Below are 23,570 nucleotides of genomic sequence, written 5' to 3' on the forward strand. Positions count from 1 at the left end.
AAAAATTGCCCCAAAACAATATCCTTTAAGGGAAATGTCATTATTTTATTAAAGTGATCCATCTAGTCCTTCAGGACTGGCTCTGTGGCAGTGCTTTGAATTCAAGGGGATGATATGAGGTTCAGACTCCAATAAAAACCTGGAAGAAAATGGCCACTGAAAATATTTCTTCAGCAGACTCTGAGAGATGTGGTCAGACACTATCACAGAGGGGATTCTATCAGCTTTAACACCACTGCCCCAATTCTGCTGGAAGGGTCCATGTCTGTGCAAACAGGATATAACAAGACACAGCCAAGAAGAAATTTTAAAAATGTGTCAGAGAAGTTACAAAAGAGCATCAAATACAATGCCTGACGTGGTTTTGGCAGCTTCTCACCTGTTATAGCACATGAGTCATTAGAAGTTGGTAAAAACAATTTTTACAATTTTGGAGTAAGATAAACCCACCAATATCTTCTCTGGGCTAAAGATAAGAGAAATGGCACAGCATCAGCTGTATCTGGGCCACTTGTGAGACCTGGTCTGATTGTGATGCTCATACAGGAGATGGGGTCACCAGACCCCTCCAAAGCACAGAAAAGTGCCTGTCCTGACATGCCTGAGATAAAATCTGGCTGCACCTCCATGGCAATGCTTGCCAGACTCTGCACCATTCCAGTGGGGTAAAATCCACCTAAAATTCAGCCTTCAACTCTTTCAATCCCATGAAACTGACTATTAGCACTAGCACAAAATTCCTCTTTTGGTATAGAAATTCAAGCACATGTGTCAAATTCATATACCCCTAAATTTAAATGTGGTATGGGAATTAATATTCTCTGAGGATCTGGCCTGGAGATGGGCATATGATCAGTCATATGTTGAATAGAACATTTTTGAATCTCCTTTTCAGAACCTTAAACTCTGCACTGAAATCAGAATCAAGGGAGGCACAAGTGGAGCACATGGGACAGCAATACCCACACCCAGGAGCCAGCAGGTGAAACAAGCATTTTATTGGAATGATTAAACAGACAGGACTGCCCTCCAGTCTGGCTTCCTACAGAAAAACAGACCAAGCCAGAGCTAAATAAAGCACAATTTGTCAGCTGGAACAAGAAAGCAGGATGAGGGAGGCTCAGTGAATTTAATGACACCTTCCTATGCAAAATGCTGAGCTTGTGTCTGCTTTAGACACCTCCTTCTCCTCCACTGCACCACTCCCAGAGTCTCTCACTGCCCTTTCCAAGTCTTAATATCAGCACAGCAGTTATTATAGTCCTGTACAATAGGTAGTCTGCCTTAAAGGAAATGAAACCTCAGTCTTATATGTGCAAAAGGGACAGGGGTTTTTTGCTAAGATGAGCAATGCCCTTAGCATTATTAGTGAGCAACTATTTTAGAGGTTCCAGCAGCCTCATTTGTTCCCAAATAACACAGTTCAATGTCCAGTGCTAGACTCATATCTAAAAGCAGGATTTTCCTCTCTCCCATCCAGACTGTTGTCAACACTGAAAGCAAGAAGCCCCATGACCTTCCTTAGGAGAAGAGGTGCCTTCCATGCTCCTCCCCAGCAGGGAGTTTAAAGAGCCAAGCACCAGCACTCTCTCTCCCTGGGGTACCACACCCAAGAATTAATTACCCTCATGACCAAACTGGCCTCATTTACAACATCCTCCCCTCTATTTCGTGTTTCCAATTCTCTCTTTGTCTGTGCAGTTTTAAGCCAGTCACTTGTGAGGAAGAGCACACGTAGGACATCTGTAAAATAACAGGAGTAATACCCTTCTATATGGGATATTTATCTCCTAAGGTACTCACATTATAAGCTGATCTAGAGAACCAGTAGAGATCCCAGCTTGGCAGAATAGTCTCATTTGTAACAGGCTCTTTATTTGGGTCAATTACTGTGATATGTTAAAGAGCAAGAACTAGTTTGCAGCTATCTCTGTGTAAATATTTTTATTATAAATGATATCTGTTACATAGCAAATCAGTATCTTTCTCACTCTGATATGCAGCTAGTTTCTGACAGTAAAATCACATCAGTGCATCTTCCTGCCCTGTGCTCTATTCCCCCTTGCTCCTGGAACATGGGTGTACTGGCCTGCAAGGTAAGAGCTATTTTAAATGCTGAGGACTGCAGCTCACTTACAAAGGTTTCTGAGGCACCATGAGTTAGCCAGACTGCTCAAATCCCCTATCCCCTCCTCATCAGCCTCCTGTGTCTTTTATCATCTCAGAAGTGTCAATCTAATGCACCTAAAACTGGCAGGCACTTGCACTCCTGCCTGCTGGCATCCCCATCCCACAGGGGATGTCTGGTGAAGGCAGGATCATGACAGCACCCATGGTGAATGCAGAGTGCTGAGAGTGACATTTGGCCCTTGGACTTTCCTGCTGCAGACTGACACTTCAGCTTGATTTATTTTGCCATTCTTCCATTTCCCTCCTGGCCACGAAACCTCGTTTGGTTTCACCAGCAAATGAGAGTTTGGCCTTTGATTTTAGTGGGGACCAGGAATTCAGTCCATGCCCTGACTGCTCAGCTCTGTCACCAAGTATTCAGACAATATTAACCTTTCCCAACTCCCCCACAAGCAAATCTAACCCAAGATCTTGGCAGCAGAAAAGCAATGACTTGATTAATACAAAGCATGGGGTGGCTATGGAAGGAGCATTTCTTGTAAGGAAAATCAGCTCTTTCTGTCAGTAAATGAAAGCTAATACTCTTTCCCTATTAAGGCAGGCTCATGCTTTAAAACTTTTATACCTTCCATATATCATGTTTTTGGAAGAAAGTTTTGCTATTTAAATAGCTGCCAGAGTGTTACAGGCTTATATGATTGCAATTTACAGAACTCCATAAATCAGCAGACCTCGGATGCATTGGGTAGAGGAGAGCTTAAATTGACATCCTGCCTTTTTATGAACATTAAAAGGCTGGATCTCATGACATATTTACACAGAAGTATCCCTGCTGCCTTGGCCAAATTGTTCCTAAAGTACTTTACATGAAGGGACATAATGACGACAACCTGAAGCTTTGTACATTAAATTATCCAAGTGTTACAGTTAGTCCAGAGGGGTTAGCTCAAGCCCAGGAGAGATCTCTGTGGTTCCTGCTATAAAAATAGTGGAAATTTGTCCTTTAAATAAGAACCACATGCAGGAATCCCATGGACAATCCATCTTCACCTGCCTGCAGAAGGCTGGGGCACCCCACGGGCAGCACCAGCTTCCAAACCAGCACAGCTTGGCATGGCACTGCTGCAGGCACATCAAAAACTGGCACACCTGAGTCACACCCCCCTCCAGCTCCTTCAGCTGCACCAAACACATCCCAGCCCTGCTGACATCTGGGTGGGGTTTGCAGCTGCCTGCAGCAGACACTGAGCACCCCCAGCTCCCCAGGGCACCATTCAGCACTCCTGATCCAGTCCTGGGGCTGGTTTTTGTCAGACAAACTGAAAGTGATGGTAATATAGAATGAACATTAGTGAGGTCTCTTCAGGATTTTGCCTCACAGGCACGTTTTTGGGGTCTGCTGTCTTTGCACAACCAGCAACTCAGCCTTTACAGACTGGGATTACATCAGCAGTAGAATAGTTTTATTCATTCAGCAGACAATTCTCCTACAAATCTATCTGATATATTTCAAGTAGAAATCAGAATTAAACATTTCCATACTATCACCTAACTAAACTGGTCATCTTCTAATTACTACAGATCTCCCAGCAAAGCCAGAGCCAGCTGTTTTAGTGCTTCTTTCCATTCAGAGGGCAATAATACACTTCTCCATGAAGCAAAAGGAGAAAATAAACCAGGAAAAAATCATCACATCATTGGAAACAACCCCAGGATACAGAAAACTGCCTTAAATGATATAACTAATACCGGCTGGCTGTGAGAGGATACCAAAGAAATTACTCTGTTATTAAAAAGAACCAAGCAAAGGAAACCACCCTCTGGCCTTGATTGCTGGTTCTCATCAAGTAAGAATTCCTGCACACTCCTTATCACTGAGACACATGCTCCAAAAAGCTGAAAGAACAAAACCAATCAACATTAACAATAAACTCCAACTTGCTTGTGGTAAAGTTAAATTCACTTTTTCAGTCATACTTCCCCATATAAGAAGGTATTGCCTTAAAAATAATCACATCCTCCCCCTTGCCACCTGCCAACAAAAGACATGGAAAATATTATGGCTGTCATTAATATCCTTGGATGAGCCAACCCTCCTGAAGAGTTTCCCTTCCCTGCAGCAACAGAGGGGAATGGCCACAGCCAAGAGAAGAGCAAAGAGCAAGTCTTGCTGCTGGTCACAACAGTGCAGAACTCTGTCAGCAGCTGAGTCAGTCCTTAACACCAGCAGAATTATTGTTCCAATCACTTTGCCTCATGGTTGGAGTGCAGGTTCATTTTTCTAAGCACTATGGAAGAAACATCCCTGCTCACAGTCCCTTCCCTGGCTGTGCTGTGCAGCAGTTGTGCAGGATCACAGAACTCAGCCTCAAAACATGCCTGAATTATGGATGAGGGAATTCAGGCATAGAGATGCTGAAAAAGACATTAAATACCCAAATGTACAGTGAGGAGACTCCTAAATATGAATGGGTTTGGTTTCCTGCTCTCCAGCCAGGCAGGTACATCTGCATTCCTCCACTGCACAGGGAAATTATGCTGTAGACAAAACAGTACAATGCTTCCAAGGCATTCTTGACACTTCAGTGTTTGCCCTGCCTAGTCTCTAGCACCTGATTTAGGCTATTAAATAGTGGCTGTTTGGCAAAACAACTCCCCTTTGTAGACATCCAATCCCTCTGTGGACCACAACACTCCCAACCAAGGTGACCTCTGCTGCTCAGGACAATTCACCCCCCATTTCTCCAAATGCAGTCACATCCCAGTAACCCCCAGCTCAGCAAATTAGGCACACCAGGAATGAATGGGAGCCAGGTGTGGTCCTGCTCCAGCCACCACCTGCAGCAGGGCTCTGCTCCTGCAGGGAATCAAACACCCCAGAGCAATGTCTGTCCCTCCTGCTCACTGCCACGGGGCAGCAGGCTGTGCAGCACAAGGGCTCACATCATCTTTCACCCATTTGCTGCTCAATAAATATAACAAAATGTGTTACATGATAAGTAATCTCCAGGCAGGCATTAAACATTATTAATTCTGACATTTAAGTATGGTCTCAGACACAACAACATCATCGTGTTCTTGCTCACATCCCCAGAAGAGACTTTTCCCAAAATTAAACTTGGTAGATGCACAAAAGGACCTTTCCTCCCTATGAGTACAGCCAGCAAGCATAAGAAAAGATAATAAATTTTGTAACAAATATACACCATAAGAAACTGTATAATCAATGCAAACTCAGTGGATATTTTGGAAAATTCAGTAGCACACAGGCAGCACATAGAAAAGAAAAAAACAGCAGGAATAACAGCTCAGCTTCTCTTGATCCTGATATGGAAACCCAGCAAGGCAGTCAGTGCACGTGCATTTTGTATTTAGCACTAATTAGCAAGTTTCATCCAATATCTATCTTGATCTTCCCAACTGCTGTGAAGCACCTTCATTGATTGTATAACAGTTTACAAAGCTCTGCCAATTTTCAATGATTAAAATCTTGGCAGCAGTTGCCCACCATCATGGTGCAGCCTTTAAAATAATGAAAAACCCCACTCAATAAATAATAGCAGCATTTAATAACAATTTGGGGATGAATGGTGCTTTTCTGGGCAGGACCCAACTCCTGATCTTTGAAATGCAGGGTCATGTTTGCTTTCTGTTTTAAACTTTTCTCTGGCTCAGGGAGATGAGAGCCTAACCTTTTTATTCCCTTTCCTTTTTAATGAAAGCTGAGATTTGCCTAAAATATTGTGACTATAGCAACCAGACTAGTTTTTATTATGGGGGTATTTCTAGCTGGCAGGGCAGGTGACAGGACTGCAGCAGAGCCACTGGGGTGGCACCTGCCCAGTTTATTGTTGTTGTGGCACAGCCAAAAACAAGCCTGTTACTGCTCTGAGGTGAGCAGAGTTATTACAGCTGGAGCCAGGTCCCTCCTCTGCTGCACCCACTCACTGTGCAGGGTGAGTTTGTGCCATGGGCACACAGCAGCAGGGAAAATCCAGTGTTAGAGCAGTGCTCTGTCCAGCTCCTTGAGGATCCTGCCCCACAGCACAGCCCTGGAGCAGGTCAGGTTATCTGTATGATCATCACCATGAGAATATTCACACCAGGGGAGAGCACTCCTGAGCAAACTCTGAGGAGCATTTTCCTGACCTGTTATTCCTCTTCCTGCCCACACTCAATTTATGTCCTTCTGGCAATCATAAAATACAGGCTTTTCCAGTGCAAACTTTGTGAAATTAAGTGGTTTACCTAGCCACAGCCAAAGGTTAAATACACATATTTTCCTGCTGACTTCACTGCACTTAACCTTTGAAGTTTGGTTGTGAAAATCCCTAGCCCATCCATGTAAAACAAATGGAAAAACTCAGAGAGCAGCACTATTTGGGATTACTCAGGGATGTTTGAGTAGGTATTATCTTTGCCTCTCTCAAAGCACTGCAAAAATGATTTTTCTTCCTCTAAAAAACCAAAGCATCCCTTTCACCTGCACACACCTGTATGTAGCACATATGTCAACATCAGCACCCACCGTGTTTATGAAGAATTTCATTGGATAAAAATGTGGCAAAACACTCCTTGAGTGATTCCAGTCTGCAGCACACACCCCATGACATGCCTTTTCTGCCCCCAGTGTTATATTCCACCAAACTGGTGACAGGTGTCCAGTGCCACAGGGAGCAGTGGTTTCCTCACCCTGTGCCTTCCCAAGGGCAGAAATTCCTGCAGGTTCCCAAAGCCCCCACGTTTCACCCGTGCTTTAGTGGGAAAACAGGACAGGTACAGGGGCCTGAGACAGCAAAACCCAGTTTGTTCAGATCTTTGCTGCAGGGTGAACACTGAGATGCTGCCAACAGCCAGAGAAATTTGTGATCTAATTTAGAGGCAGTGAGGCATGCCTTGTCTCCAGGCCCTTTGGAAAACAGAGCTGGGTTTCCACTTTAACATCATCTAGTAATTTATTTTTTTTTCTTTTGGAAGTTCTAAGCAGTGCTCATCTCTTCTCCACAGAGCAGCATGCTGAGACAGAAATGAAGGCATGCTGCTGCCTGGGCATGCAGCCTGATGCTCCCACTGGATGGCAGGTCAGGGACACTGAGTTTGGTAGTGATCAATCACAACCACTAGGAAGAGGGGCTTTCAATTAATTTTTGCCATAAGTGCAGCATTAATTGTTTAGATGGGTGTTCTACAATTTTCTGTGCATTGTGTCCCAAGTCCTTCATCACAGTACAAAAACTGTGGTTGCAATGAGTGATAGGAGATTTCAGCTGCAATTTTAATACACAGCATCCCATTTTCCCTGTTTAACCCTGCCTCCTGTGGGGTGTTAGAGATGGGTTTAGGAATATCTCACAGACAGAGTAATGATCTTTTTTCCCCCCTCTTCCAGAAAATTTCTGTGTAAAATCTGCTTCTTCCAGTCAAGCTAAAAATACTGCAAGAAAGAGACTTTCACTGTGAAGCAGCACTTGGAAATGTTTCCTAAAAGTCACAGGCTGGGACTGAGAGTTTGAGCTCTGGGATTTACACTTGGCTCTCGCCCTGAACTGTTGTGTTTTGCTCTCCTTTGCCCCTGCTGCACCTGGACAAGTGAGAGCTCAGGGTTGGAGATGCCAGCACACCCACATTGCCCAGGCTCTACCCAGCTGCAGCACGAGGGGCCCAGGCTTGGCAGGGAGACATCACCTTGGCCCCTGCTGGTTTGGATGAGGAGGCTCTTTCCTGGGAAGGGCTTTTAGGGGTGACACCACCCCGTCTCTGCCTGTCCCCTTTGTGATACCTCGTTCTGGCTCTGCCCTCTGGAGATCATCCAGCAGGCGATCTGCACAGAATGGCTGACACCACAAAGTGCTGGGTTTGGGGGCAAAGAAACAGGAAAAAAATCCCACACCTTGGCAGAGCCATCTCTTCTCCGTCTGTCCATCCATCCATCCATCCGTCCGTCCGTCCAGCGCCCGGCGCGGTCCCAGGCCCGGGAGCGGCGCGCGGGCTCCACCTGGCGGTGCCGGGCGGTCACTGCAGCGCGGGGACCCGGCCCCGCATCCCCGGGATTCCGCATCCCGGGATTCCGATTCCCGGCCCTGGGAAGAGCCAGGGCATGCCAGTGCTTTTTCTGACCTGGGAAAAAAGGCCGAGGCCCTTGTAATGAACAGTGTGTGAATGGGATGTGTATGGTGTGTATACGGTGTGTGTATGGTGCGTGTACCGTGTGTATGGGGTGTGAATGGTGTGTGTGAATGGGGTGTTTATGGTGTGTGAATGGGGTGTGAATGGAGTGTGTACGGAGTGTTTATGGTGTGTGTACGGGCTGTGTATGGTGTGTTTATGATGTGTGTACGGTGTATGTACGTGTGTGTACCGTGTGTGAATGGGCTGTGTATGGTGTTTGTATGGGCTGTGTATGGTGTGTATGGTGTGTTTATGGGCTGTGTATGGTGTGTGAATGGGCTGTGTGTATGGGCTGTGTATGGCGTATGTATAGTGTGTTTATGGGCTGTGTACGGTGTATGGTGTTTGTATGGGCTGTGTATGGTGTATGTATAGTGTGTTTATGGGCTGTGTATGGTGTGTTTATTTTGTGTATGGCCGCAGCCACCTCTTCACCGCCCTCTATAATTATATTAATTGCAGTGCTAAAGGCCAAGTTATCAAACTCTGGTGCACCCTCCTGCCTGCCGCAGCCTGGGGACAGCCCGCTGGCACCCACTGCACTGTCACACACCAGGAGCAGGATTTGGGTGCTGAGACACACACCTGGACACCTGGGAGAGCCAGTGCCACCTGCACTGCCTTTATAAAAGGCTTTTCCCGGTGCCCCAGCTGCTCAGCTGAGGCTGGGCTGGGACTGGCATCACTCGTGCCTGGTGGGCTCTGGCACAGGGGTGAACCGGTGCTGGGCACCAGCACCTCCTCTGGAGAGCCTGTGAATCCCTGCAGAGCCAGCTGCCAGCAGGGGACAGGAACTGAGCTGGCTGATGCCCATTCCTGGTTCCCAGGGGACTTTGTCTCACCCACTGACTGCCAGAATAAGAGCTGGCAGAAATGAGAGCATTTGTGTTCAATTCCTGCTCTGCAGGAACTTGGCTCTTCCAGCAAATAAAGACAGTCAGCAATATCCTCAACACTGCAAACATGTGCAGTAATTACCAATAATATCACCTCCCCACTGGAGCTACTGACTGCTGCTGTCTACCCCTCCATCTCCTCCACTTTTCCACTTTAAAAAAAACCAAATAAAGCAACAAACCATTTTACATTGCTTGAACAATGACAGCACACCATCTGAGACACACCTGGCTGCACCAGTGCTTAAGTCCCTCCAGTAAAGATAGTGTGAAAGGTTCTGGTTCAAGCTACTCACAGATGATGATGAGTAATTGGAATTGTCCAGTTCCACGGGCTAAGGGTCAGATCCTCAGCTGAAGGGCTTGGCTCTGCAGCATTGTTGGCTTTCAAGGTGAGAAGAGCTGAAATGCAAACTGGCAGCTCGTGTTTAATTCTCAGCCATTCCCTGAGGCTCCCGTGGCTGATCTGAGTCCCTCCCCAGCACCACAGCCTGGGCACACAGGAGCTGCTCCACAGCAGTGGAGTATTTGTGATTCTGCACCTGTGGAATGGCAGGTGACTGCTGCAGGGGCTTGTGTGAAACTCTGGTGTGTGAGTTAAGCTGGCCACAAACCTTTCCCTGCCAGCTGTGTGCCATCTGAGGGAGCAGACCTGTCACCACAGTGCCCTGCTGCCAGCCTGGAGAGCAGAGGGATGCACAGGATGTCCCCAGGCTCCCTGTGCTGGCAGGAGCTGGAGCTGCTGGGGAGCCATCAGCCTGCTCCTGCAGATGCCTTGTACAAACATTTACATTTCTCTGCAGACACCATTCGGTTTTATCTGTGTGCTTCAGCTTTTCTGCTGTAGCCAGCTGGGAGGGAAGGGGGTGATCCCAGACCATGCAGTGAGGTGCCATGGGTGCTCCAAGCTCACAGCCCCAGGGAGGATCCAAGCAGGGGGGTCTGGGGTAACTCAGCATCACTAAAGGGATGTGAAAACAGCAGGACTCAACACTAGGTAAAAGTCAAGTTGTGGTCTTGGACTGTGCCTTAGCTCAGAATTGCTTTTTGGGGAGCATTATCCCTCTTCAGAGCCCCCTGAGGATGATCTGAATAACCAGTGATGTTCCCTTTTACAGGTGGGTGAGAAGGTGACAGAAGGACTCCACGTGTCCCATCAGCAAACTCTGCACCAGCAGTCACACCCAGGAATTCCAAACCCTAAACCTGTCTTTTTTTTCTGTCTGCCTTCAACCAGGAGAGGTAACTTATAAGTTTAAATCTCACCAAGGTTGAGTGATATAAAATAAAGGCTTTTCAGAAAGCTGAATTTATGAATTTCAGGGACAATACTGACATCCCAAAATATATTCTTATTCAACTGTTAGGAGAAAAACAAGCTTTTCTGTCAGACAAAGTCACAGAACTGTTCTGTTTCCATGATGTTGAGACACTCCATTTTGATAATGTCAAAACATCCTAAAATATTGTCTTATGCAAAATAGTAAACAGATTAGGCATTTCAATAAGGCAAAATGAAATTAATTTACACAAGCAAGTCAAAATGATTTGTTTTGACGTCCTCCTTTAAAAATTGTCAAATTACCAGAAACCTGAGATTTCAACACTAACAATACAAGGTAATTGTTCCAGACTGTTTCAGACCAGCTCTTCTCATAACAGCCAGACTGACTTCAGCCCCAGCAACATCCATTCTTTTGTTTTGTTGTTACCTGGCCCATCTCCTGGAGGTCTGGGCTAAAGGGCTGAGCACAGTTATGGTGTGTGTACAACACCCATGCTAAACCCTTGGGCTGCCTTTGATTTATTTTCTGCTGGTCCTGTGACTTTTCCTGGTCTGAGCAGGAAAAACTGGCACCCAGGTGACAGCTCAAAGGAAAATTGTGGCAATCAGAAGCAAGAACCTGGAAAAGAATTGTTTTCACCTCTTGTGGAATCACCAGGAGCACATGTGGCTTGAGACTGGGCACTTCAATCTTGACTTACAGCTGTACCAAACCATTCAGTCTGTGCTAATTTGTAATTAGGAGTGGGTGATTTCTTGTATTGACATCACTTTTAAATCTAGGTGGAAAACTCATCCTGAGTCTGTCTGTCAGCATTTCCACTTCTCTTTATGGTTACTGCTACCTGAGAAACTTCAGACTGTGCCATTCCAGGCTTCACCTTTCTTTCACATATAATTTTTCAGTATTTCAGCTCCTGTGAAGGGGCTGAGACTCTGGTTTTTGATGCTGCAAGACATGGCCCAAAATATTCCCCCTATGCCTTTCCCTCCTGAGAACACCAAAACCTCTCCCCACCCACCCCAGATTGTGCCCCACTTTCAGGAAATGCACAAAGAAATTCAAACACTGCTCCCACAAGCAGCAAGGCCAACCAGCTACAAGGCAATGCAGGCTCAAATAAATGAGAGAAAATTTGAATTTTCACAAAACCAGTCTGCAGGCAGCCTGGCTCCCTGCACACATCCCCAGTGCCACTGCAGACCCTTTTGACAGGAGAAGGATCCTCTCTCTGACATTTTGTTTTGCATCTCCCCTGGCTGTGGGTTCCCCAGGGTGCGACCATTGCACACACCACCTCCCCTGTCTGAGCCCTCTGCTGGGGCATTAAATGGTTTATCCATCTATCCTCAAAAGGGATGGCAAAAGGGAGATCCATGAAACATTCCCTTAATACATTTATGCCAGGTAACCCCTCCCACCAGCCAGTCTGGCCTCCCCAGGGCAGTTTTAGGAAGGACCACAAAAGTCCAGATAATTTTTCCCAGTTTGCCCTTTCAGTGAGGCTTTTTCCAACTTCAACACTGTGTTTTACTCTTCAGGCTATTTCTTGTCCCCCATGAATTAGTGCCCTGAAATACAAAAATAGATCAATTTAGAGATGACAGTTTTAATTCAAACCATAATCTCTGTTTTTATAAATATATCCTCTCAAAGTTTCTTGGTTGTTTGCATACTAAATAGGCTGTCTTGTTTTCACTTTGCCACCTCTTTGTATTATATTATTTTTACAGCTGACAAGCACAGTTAGACTGTGAGAATGCTGCAGTGTCAAAAGCAGATTGAATTTGCTGATTGCTGGAGTTCTTTGTGCTGCTCACACAAAACTCCTTCTTTCCCCTATAATACATCTGTTGTTTGTATATTCGATAAAGTTAATATCTGTGGAATCAGTCATTTCCCCCAGCTCTAAATTATACCTTCATTGTATTGACAAGAGAGAACTCTCAACACTTATTATTTGTGGGGACTTGGAGAGATTACAAAAGCACACAGAATGGCTTTATCTGGGGAGTGCATTTCTGTAAAAGCTGATAAGGTGATGTGTGCACATCAATGTGGGAATAGTTTTTAAACAACTTCTACCTTTCTAATATTTTTGGGGGGAAGAACTGAAAAAATAGCATAAATCAATACATCATCCCTTTCCTCTCTTCATGCCAGCATCCTCTTTAACACCAATCTCATGTGCAATATTTATGTCTGCATAAATAATTCAGGAACCAATTAATCCAATTCTTTTATAATTACCTCTTATAATGGCATTCAGCCCAAATCCCAGCAGCTTAATTGCTACTTAATGGAGATATTTATGACACCAAGACTAGTAAAGAATATAGGCACTGTGACTTATGTCAATTAGGGACAGGGCTTAAGCTGCTAAACTCCTGATTTGGATTTCAAACAGCTCTAAATCCTGGAATTTGAAGGCACACAGGTTTCACTTCAGAGCAAGAGGCTCCAGCTCCTCTGTTTCCCATGTGTGAGGGTTCAGGGGCCACTTGGTGCAAGGTGACAGCCCCAAATGCTGCCCTTCCCCAGTGCCTCAGCTCTCCCTGCTGGGCTGGGCTGGTTTTGTCTCCTTCCCACCAGGAATGCCCAGGGTGGTGTGTGAGCACCATCCTGAGCTCAGCCCATGGCAGCAGCCTGAGAGAGAGGGCTCAGATGGGAATAGTGGGGGATCCTGCCCTAAGGACCCTGATAACCCTGCCCATGGCTCAGCACCAAGCTGGACACTTAACTGAAGGACTCCACTCCAACAAGGGAGACCAGAAACGTGGAGATCTGGGAATGCCAGAAGGGAAAATTTCACATGTCTTGACTCAGAAATTCCCGCTTCAACTTAGCAGGTCTGGGATTTTCCATTATCCCTTCAGAGGAACATTTGAGAGAGAAACCATGAAAAGGAATTTTAACTCCAAAAGGAGTGTTTAGCAACCTACCTAATTTGGTATTTGTACTCAAATGAGGAGGATATTTCCTGAGCACAGTGTGACATGCACTGCCTGCTATAAAAACATCCTGTGAGGTTGTCTCACACATCCCTTAAAATAATTCTCCTTGAAAACACGAGAGCATCCCTTGGAAGCCCTGTCAGGGATGTTTTAAGCAATCTTTTTAAGCCAAAAAAGGCACTGATATTGGGGTAGACAGAGGCAATGTGGTATTTTTGAGAAAGGCTTTTGGCTGCATCAACTGGGTTTGCCTCAGCCCCAGAAAAAAACCCAAAAGTTAAGGCAGCACAGCAGCCACTGGATTTAGGCACTTTGGGTTCGAGGGACTGCATTTAGCTCAACCTGAACGTTTGATTTAAGGGAAAATAAACAGTTCTTAAATGAAAAATGAACACCCACGGATTGGCTGGCACAGGTTTAAGTACACTCACAGAAAATCACTCCTTCTACCAGCGCAATTTTCTCCTCGTTACTAAGTTCTAAAATGTTAATGTCTTTCAACTTGCAAAAACACAAATGCTCTGAAACTTTGTCCTGTTACTTTGTGCATTGTGTCGAGAAGTACTTGGTAATTAGAGGGAATGTGCATTTAAAAGCTTAAGAATACAGCTTCTAACTGAGAGTCACTTAGTTTTTATGATTGCTTTTATCTTTACAAGCAGCTGAAGGCATCCTCTGAAGTCTTAAACTTGTCCCAATCAAATGTTTCAGTCAGTGTATTTTCATGAGACCTGGCAAATTTATTCCATTATCCTGCTATTAATGGTGGATATTTATGCATTAGGATGCACAGAAGCGACTCCTAAAACCAACATTTCACTAAGGAAAGTTTGGTAATTACACCAAGCGATTGGGAATTGGAATTCCTGCGTTTCTGCTGAGCTGTGGGACACACAATGTGCTGTCCCCAAAGTGAGTCACTTCGATTCCTTTATCCACAGTAATGTTTCTAAGGAATTATTGTGAATATATTTGATAAAAGGGTGACTTCCTTTGGCATTTAATCCCTTCACCTGCATGCTCGCCCCAGGGCATGTCACTGCTGCTAAGGTTCTCAGGGATCCTCAGAGCAGTTTATTGGTGTTTATGGGTGCTTAATGAGTTAATCCCTTTCTCTCTGACCTGGGTCACAAAGCTGAGAAGCTGAATTTGAAGCAACAACACTGGATAAGAGGTAGAACAGAGAAGTTTATGAGGAAATCAGCGAGAAATTGAGTAGTTACTAAAGGTGTTTTCAAATAATTCATTTTTTATTTGGGGAGAGGATTCATTTTTTTCTGCACTATCCAACTTCTCAGAAAAAAAAATGAAACCACTCCTGCTCCAAGACCCAGAAAGCTTCTCAATTTCTGAAAAAAGAAAAACACCTGACCTTCATGCTGTTCCTTCACTCCCAGCAGGGGATGGACCAGTACAGACTTGGGGGCCACTGCTGATCTCCAGGATCTTCCCTCGCCCTGGGGACCAAACACTCAGGAAAATTCAAGATATGGGAACAAAACTGATCCCTGTCAAAGCCTCTCATGTAAAAAGGGAAGAATCCCAGTAACCCCATGGCAGCACAGCCTCCATCCTGGGACAGTCTCTGGTGGTGTCCATGTGCCAGGGGGGCAGCCCAACCTTTGGCTTTGCATGTGCCACTGTAGCCTGGAGTTCAAGGATCTGCCGGGTTGAAATTTCCCATTGAAACAGTTCTATCTGGCTGAAATGTTCAACAAAAGACTTGGCAGAGAAAGATGTTTTATTCAGAGGAGTGTCTTGAGTTTTGTAACTGCCCTGACTTGGGTGGAAGAAGTCTCCTCTCTGAGCTGATAGTGATTTATCTGCTCTATTAAGTCCAGTGACAAAGCCCTGGTGCTTTCAATGGGACCAGAAATTAGACTGTCTGTGAAAAGGCAGGAATGGAGGTTTCACCTCAGTTGCTCTGATTTAAATGCAGAGGAGCTCTTGTGGCTCCTTTTGTGTTATTTCAGCTCTAAAGAAACAGAATGGGGAGCAGAGCTGTGCCATAATTGCCTAGGCTGAAACCAGCAAATAGTTCAAATAAAAATATTTTATCATGGAATTCCCAAGTATATTTAGGAAACTAGCGATTAATTTTTCAAAAGTGGAATAATTTCTTTTCATTTGATGCTACCAAAACCACTGCCCACCCCCACAAAACCCAGAAAACCAAAACAACCAAACAAAACCCTTTTCCACTTCTCCCATTAAGAATATACCTACCTGGATATGTGTATCTATTTTTCCTCACATTTCTCTCAGGGTACAATTCAACCAGCAGTAAATACCTATGTTTTATCCCCTATATTTAACAAATAAAATTCTGTGGTAATTTCACAATCAACAATGCCTCGTGTTCAGAATTTCATTATTAAATCTGATTGAATATGATTAAATATGGCTCATGCTTTCCAAAATGGGTTGCATGATGGATTTAAATGAACTCATTAGTGGCTAATGCAGCAAAGCACTTTCTAAATGCTAATGTTTGGCTGCCTTTGGCTCCTTAATTAATTTGAAGATTGTGTAATTATGGGAGCTTTCGATTAGCATACGTCTCTTTATTCCCAAACGACAGTTGTTTGTGTGTTAACTATTGGAAATTCAATTATATTTATAATAAAAATAGGACATCAAACTACCCAAACAAGCACACTCTGCAGGGGAACAGCATCTTTTCATTTAAAGTCTCCTTTATTACTGTTATTTTCTGAAAGAACACGGGCTCAGCAGCTTCTCTCAGCACAGAGAAGGCAGAGCAAAGTACAGTGGCACTGCCAGGTAATTGCACACCCCTGAAGAGCTGTGCAGGCTGTGTGAGGGCTGAACACAGCTTGGGGAGAAGCAGGAGCAGAGCCTGCCTTCTTTCCTCTCTCTCTTTTTCCTCCTTTTTCTCAAATCTATTTATTTTTGTGCTTTGCTTTTAAAGGCCAACAAGCCTGAAATGAGGCAAATAACTTCAAATAACTTCAAACAGCACCACAAATGGACATGAGGCAGGAACAGCCTCTTAAGCAGAGAGTGGGCACGAGGATGGGGCTATAAATGTAATAGAGACAGAACTGAACCGAGTGCTGCAGTCAAGGCTTGTGACAGACATGGGTTAGGAGAGCTCTGGACTCAAGAGTGATGCTGCAGGGATAAGCCTTGTCCAAGACTCCTGGAGCTGTAAGGCTCCTGGGTGGGAGAGGAATAAAAGAGCTGAACCTCCTGGAGACATTTTGAATGATAATGACTAAAAAATAAATTACATCAACTCCCTCAAGCATTCCTCCCATGCTTTCAAAGGCACATCTGATTTCTCTAACAAGTCCCATGGTTGTCTTCCAGCACACACTGAATTCACACCAGTCCTTATCACAACAGGAAACTTGTTTGTCATCAATAGATTTTGTCTCCACTAAGCGTGGGTTCTCTGCTGTAGCTATCCAGGGCCATCCACAGCTGGATGGAGGGGTACCACAAGTGTAAAAGCCAGGAAAACAAACCTTGGGATTCATCAGCATGCACAGCACTGCCTGAAAGGAGCCTTTCCCTGCCAGCAGCTGCAAGAGCAGCAAGGCATTAACATATGGAATAATTAAGCCAAATAAGTAACTACTGCATTTCCTAGTGAAACACAACTTCATTTTCTCAGTCAGCTTGTATCTCAAAAACATCCAATGTGCATCATTTAGATAAACCACCCGATAGCTGTGGTTTTTAAATTGCTATTAACTCTGGATGCTCATCCTGTGCACTTCTATGTGGATATATATTATTAAAATGTTATATATTATTAATATATATATTATTAAAATATATATATTTATAAATTATATTATTTAAAAATTAGGCAACTAGTTGACAGCACCAAAACACCCTCACCACATCTTCCTTCAAGGGAAAAAGGGAAGGGATGATTATGAAGCAAGACCTGTTGGCTGGGCTGAGCCACTGCTGCCCCCAAAAGCAGAGCCCCTGACCCATTCAGCTGGCACAGAGCCATGGGATGGGTGTTAGTGGTGTCTGCACTGAAATGTCACCTCCCAAGGCTGGGAAAGTGAATCACTGACTCAGCAGCTGACTGAAACCAGCAGAGGATGCAGGAATAGAAACAGGCCAGGGAAGAATAGTACTGAAGGGTGAAGGGTGCAGGGACAGGCAACCAGCAGGAAAATCAACAGAGCTTCTGCCAGTCTCTGGAGGGGAAGCAAGAGAGAGGAGGAAGGAGCCAGGCTGCTCCTGCCACCTGCAAAGTCTCCTGGGCTGATGAAAAATAAATGAAACAAGACACAAAACATGCACTTCAACCATGGCATTGGCACTAGGAAAAGGTGTAGCACAGTTTAACAGGACAGCACCAAAAATGACAGAAAAGCAGTGGATTCCCATGCAAAACTGCAGCCACTGTCTGAGGCTACACTGAGTGTTTGTAATCAGTGTTTAAAGCCAAAGGTACAGAGATGGGGTGGAGGTTTTTGTACTAAAATTGTACTGAAGTTCCCAGAGATTTGGCTGCTGAATTTCAGTCAGCCACCCTAGAAATATCTATAATTCCAGGAGGGAAAAAGCCTTCCATCCTCCTGGGTGAGAAAGGCAAAACAGCATTGCTCATATTCCCTCCCTGCTGCTGGGCAGGAGGCTGCTCTGACATTAATCACTTAAATCCTGTCCTGCTGCTGATGGCCACGACTGTGCCACAGGGAACCAGGACAGTGGGAACAGCCAGCACTCCTGCAGGACAAACTCTGCAAGGAAGCAGCAGGAAGGTCTGGAAGTGCACAGCAGCCAGCTCCAACATCCAGCTGTGCCTCTGGAAGTTTCCCTGTTGCTCTGCAAAGCCGACAGGCTGGTACTCTCCCTGAAATCCCAGCCCTTCCCTGCACCCTCCATACACCCACACAGACTCCTGCACCTGCTATAATTCCCTTTGGAAGGGCACTCCATCCACCCTTCAGCTGGAAGGATCCTGGTCCCCATGCACCAGCTCTTTTATCTGCCTTTTAATCTCCTTGTCTCCACCCTTCAGGCATGCTCCATCTTCCCTTCTGCAGACAGGGAAGGCCTGCACACCATCATTTACTCAGCTGAGGATGAATCTGACAGTCTAATCTTAACTTCTTAACAGCTGTGTTTATTTACTTAAGTAGTAAATTGTTTCCTGTAAAGCACAGAGGGGTTGGTTTGAACAGACACACATCTCTGCAGTTGGGGGAGGTTTGGTACTTGCACATGCTTTCTCTTGAAACCACACATTTTTCTATCACTGAAGTATCTGAATTACAGGCAATCTTGGGATCTGAGCTTTGTTTTAATGACTCCTCTGGCTGCTGCTTTGTATCCAGGGGAAGGCAGGAAAGTGCAGCAAATTGCCTTGCAGGAAATGGGAAATAATAACACCACTTATGCTCTGGATCTGAGTGACTACACTTGCTCCCATTCCAAGACACTTTTCTGTCACCCATTTGCAGCTCAGTGCAGGTTACAGGAGCAATTGCAGCACCACCTTTCAGCCTGTGCCCACACTTACCACACTCTGGGGCAGTTCTGTACAAGCAGCATCACTCAGGCCAGAACAGCTGCCAGGATACTTCACTCACCCACAGCCTGGAGCTTTAGATCCAGCCCTGTGAGTCCAGATCAAGCTGGATTTGAGCAGCTCCTGAGCTGGCACTGCTGTGCTGGATGCTCACAACAGAGACTGCACAGAGCACAGCTCCTGCCCCAACGCTGGGACGAGGAAACAAACCCCAAATCTCACAGCTTGCCATGAACAAGCCATCCCAGCTGGTTTTGGAAAAGAGAGGAGATGCAGAAATCTGATGGAAAACCAGCACATCCTGCTCAGCAGCAGTGGTAATTCTGTAATATTAATGAACACGTACCATGATATGTGATCCTGTGCTAATAAAATCTCCTCTTCTGGCATCCACTTTCCTTGGGGATATGGAAGCAGCTGAAAATACAGCACACACCTACTCTGTGTGTCACCACTGGGACTGCAGGGTCCCTAGAACTGCTCTCAAACAGGGCTGTAAAAGGAGATTTTCTCCATACTCCCCACGGCACCAGCAGTCTCAGTTGAGCAATGGCCTTCACTTACTGTTTGGGGCTCTCCAGTTCTAAAACTGTGTTTAAAGCTTTTTATTCACAATAGATTTGGATATTGTTGAATCCTTCATACAACAGTAGTCAGAAACCAGGAATGTGTGGGTCTCCACGAGGCAGAAGCAGCCTTGTCTGAAATGCATTTTTATCATACTAAAAAGCATTTTCTGCCTGAAAGCATGTTTATACAGAACAGGTAAATTTTTTTTCTCTCTTCCTTGTTATTATTATCAGTGTCTTAATATGTCACTGGAGCTTTAATGAATTTACTTTTCTGTTTTGTTTCTGTTTCCCAGGGTCTTTCTCCACTCTCACTGTTTCTGGAACATTTCTGCCAGTGCTGGTTTGGGAGCAGGGTCCCAGGTGGAAGCCATGGGCAGATACAACCCTCAGCCTGGTCCTCTGTCCTATTTTGGGAAAAATTTTGAGTTTAATCCCTGGCTTTGTCACAGACTTGCTGGGCAGCCTTGGATAAAAACCTGTCACTAGCTGAAAACAAGGAAGGGGGAACAACAAAAGTTGCAGAGGGGGAAAAAAGGTGTTTATGTAAAACTTCCAAAAAACAGGGGTGTCCTTGCTGGGACATCAGCAAAGCAAAAAACTATAAATTATTGAGCTACTTCTCAGAGTTATTATAGCAGAACTGCAAAACCAGAAATCTTATTTTGCTTTCAGTTTCTCCCTGCCTTGTTTTAGAGATTGTATTTCTTATAAACAAGATTCTTATTTCAGTATTCATTAGATTGTCTGTCAAGGAGAGCAGCTGGTGTTGATGAATTGATTAAGATACTCTGAGGACAGTTCATCTTAAAGAAAAAACACAACAGATTTCAAAGATGTAAAAGGCTGCTGTGAACAATAAACACCTTTTTTTCACCCCCACATTCAGGGTGGACAAAATGCTAAGATTTTAATTGCACATAAGATTCAGATCAGAGAGGAAAGTGCTTTACCAGTAAAGTTATTGCAGGATTTCACAGGAAAGCCTTGGAGAGCAGCCTGGCAGGGCCAGGCACGTGCAGCTCCCTGACAGCCAAGAGCTCTTCCACACCTATAACCTCAGATATTTTCCCTCATCTTCCTCATCACTTGGTGACTCCCATCATTTTCAAACAGAAACTCCAAAAGCAAAAGTATTCCCCTTTGTTCTGCTCATTTGCAAGTCCTCCTGGAGAGAGTGGAATAAAATGGCTGAAGAGCTGGACAGAACTCTTGGAATTCCTATATCCATGTAAAAAGTGATCTTTAAAAAAAGCTGCAAATGCAGAGGAAGTCACAATGTGCTGATTTCAAACAGAGCACTATGGGCACAGATTTCTCATCCTTATTGTTTCTTATTGTCCAATTCAGAGGCACAATTTACCTGCAGCTAGAAAAGCATTTGATGGAAACACTGAGTTGATTTATCCACTCAGCCAAGCAAAGAGTAATAAGCCAGGAGATAAATAAATACATGGGTCAACAGGTATTTAACTCTCAAATGTTCAAGATAAAAATTCATATACCTAAAGCCCAAAACTGGAGATCACTCACTGTCCAAACAGCACCAAACTACATCTCTATAGAGCTGACATTTCCAGGAAGTATTGGACAATTCCTGCTTGAACACACAGGGCAAAATTATAATTTGTTCCCTATTAAAACAACATTGAATGATTTTGCCATAGAATTAGCTGCAGGAACTGGATGGAAATAAATAGACTAAAATAATAGAATAGTTAATTCAGCACACACAGCAAGTTTTACCAATCTGAGCATGAGATGGTAAACAACACAACTGCAACAAACTGCACAAACTCTGTGTCTTGGGAATTGGCTCCTGGCTTCAAATTACTCACTGCTAGAAAGCAGTTTGTTCCCATCCACCTAATCAGCACCTGACTTTTCTGCAGTGTTGGAGCAAACTGAAGACAGATGAGCTGTAGCAATAGAAAGGGAAAGAACTGCAGAACTTTCAAATAACTATTTAAGAAGTAAACCAAGTGCAATTCTTCACTATTGTCCTGTGGTGGGAATTTGCTTCTTTAAAAACTAATTACTTATGAGGAATTAAAGGATATATATCAAAATTACTGTGGCTCCCAAGTAACGTGAATACATGGTTATTGTGCCACTGGAAAAAAAAAAAAAAAATTCTATATTTATAAAGCATAGAGCCCCAGTACAACAGCCAGCAGATGTGCTTCAAGTGGCTTCTGGAAGTGCAAATGATGCAGCAGAACAACTCCCTGAGCAAGAAAAAGGCTGTGGGGAGCCAGTGCAGCTTTGGAGAGCCCCCAGCCACATCCACATGCCTTAACTCCACCTGTGCCCCTCTGCCTGGTATTTATTCAGATATTCTTGTCAGCAGAAAACATTTGGTAAGGACCAAGGCACAAATTAAATTAAATGGTCCCTGCAGATTTCATGGTTTCCACCAAGGCTGAGACAACACACAAGGAGCAAAAGGTGCCTTAGGTTTGTGGTATGAGCACTTCACACAGTGCCACAGGAAACTTGATCTTTAATGGATGGATTTCTGAGATGTCAGAATAAAAAACCCTTCATCCACCACCATGTCTTTTCAGAAGTGCTGCCCTAGGTCTGCCTGCACTGAAGTAATTGGGAATTTCCCATCAGCATCACTGTGAGCTGGGCCCTTTGATTCTCTAATTGGGAAGGCAGAACACTCAGTCTGAGCTGTCACCACTCCACTGAAGTCTTGAAAATGTTGAAGAACATGTAAGTCAGAAAGCCCAAAATACAGCACTCTCAAGGTTAAAACCAGGGCACTCAGCATCTAGAACAAGTCAGAAAAACTCTGTGGGAAAAAAAGAAAATTGTCTGCTGAAAATACCTAACCCCTATTGAGATGTCTTGACATTTTTTTAAGTCCAAAATCTTGTCTTGGTAACTGAAGAATTAATCTGGAAGCAGAACATTTTCACATTACATCTATTAAGAAAACCTGTCTTTATTAATCCTTCCACCATGCCTTTATGGCACCAATTTTCAGTTAGTCAGATAACCATGAAGGTCAGCTTTCCTTAAGGACAAAATACTAACTGGGGCATCATCATTCTCTACAGAATCATCAATAAATTCCTCCCAAATTATTATTCCATTACAGCTGCCCTGTGCTGACATCAGCAAACTAAAGATATTGCTTCAACTTTCATTAAATCATTTCCCTGTGAGGTAGGGAACACTGACTTTATGAATTTCTGAGACCACAAGCTCCTACAGAGTTATAAGAATCAGGCTCTAACTGAAGTCCAAAGGGAAGATTTGGGAAGCAGTGGAATGTGGCACCTACCTGGAATGGTCTCCTCTTCTCAGGATGGATCTGGCCATCACTGCATGTGAGAGCAAGGGGTACATAACACAACACTGCTCTGTGGTTCCTGCATTTGCACTAATGAAATATCAACTCACAGTTTGTCTCAGAACCATGAAACTGCTCCAACACTGCTGCCTCAAAATCCAAGTGATGCAGAAATCCTCCAGTGCACTCAGACTCCAGGTGAAGGGAAGGCAAAACTGGTTTTACACTTGTTTTCAATTCATTACAGGCACTTTTCAACAGCAAGTTTCAAAATATTAGAACCAATTTTGATAGCATTACTGAGAAAGCTACTACTTCTGGATATAGAGCAAATCAGCAGTCTACAAGAAAAAGCAGCAATTTCACCATCAAGTTCTAGATACATTGAAAAGAAACAGTCTGTGTTCCCTCACTTGGATGATGACATGACCCACCATTCTGAAGGAATTAAATCACTGTATGCATGGTGGATGGATGCTGTTTGTGAATCTGAATGGTTTCACACACCTGAGATACAGTAACACCAACATTGCTCTGCACAGCCAAACTGAGCTGCTCTGTAACACCACATCTCCCCAGTGTGAGATTGCATCCCCAGGGAGGAGCTGCTCCCACACCTCCAGAACCTTCCATGCAGCTGGGCTGCAGCTGCAAGCACCTCTGGACTCTGCTTCTGTTCCACAGGTGGAGGGGTACAGGAAGATGGAGCATGTAAAACATGAAATAAATCAGTTCCCCT

The sequence above is a fragment of the Oenanthe melanoleuca genome, chromosome 9, assembly GCF_029582105.1.
Source record: "Oenanthe melanoleuca isolate GR-GAL-2019-014 chromosome 9, OMel1.0, whole genome shotgun sequence".
Classification (NCBI taxonomy): Eukaryota; Metazoa; Chordata; class Aves; order Passeriformes; family Muscicapidae; genus Oenanthe; species Oenanthe melanoleuca.